Below are 362 nucleotides of genomic sequence, written 5' to 3'. Positions count from 1 at the left end.
GAAATTATTAACACATTCAGTAAAGTGGCAGGTTACAAAATTAACCTACAGTAGTCTATAGCCTTTCTATATACCAATAACAAGCAATCAGGGACAGAACACATGGAACTACTCCCATCCACAATTGCTGCAAAAAAATAAATAAATAAAATAAAAAATCTTTGAATAAACTTAACTGAAGACATTAAAGAGCTCTACATTGGAAATTTTAAATCTTTAAAGAAAGAAATTGAGGAAGAGATCAGAAGATGGAAAGACCTCCCATGCTCATGGATTGGAAGAATTATTGTGAAAATGACCATCCTACCAAGAGTCATATATAGATTCAATGCAATGCCAATCAAAATCCCCATGACATTTTT

This window comes from Nannospalax galili, unplaced genomic scaffold, assembly GCF_000622305.1.
Source record: "Nannospalax galili isolate Female #2095 unplaced genomic scaffold, S.galili_v1.0 scaffold235, whole genome shotgun sequence".
NCBI lineage: Eukaryota > Metazoa > Chordata > Mammalia > Rodentia > Spalacidae > Nannospalax > Nannospalax galili.
Note: the sequence above shows the minus strand (reverse complement) of the source record.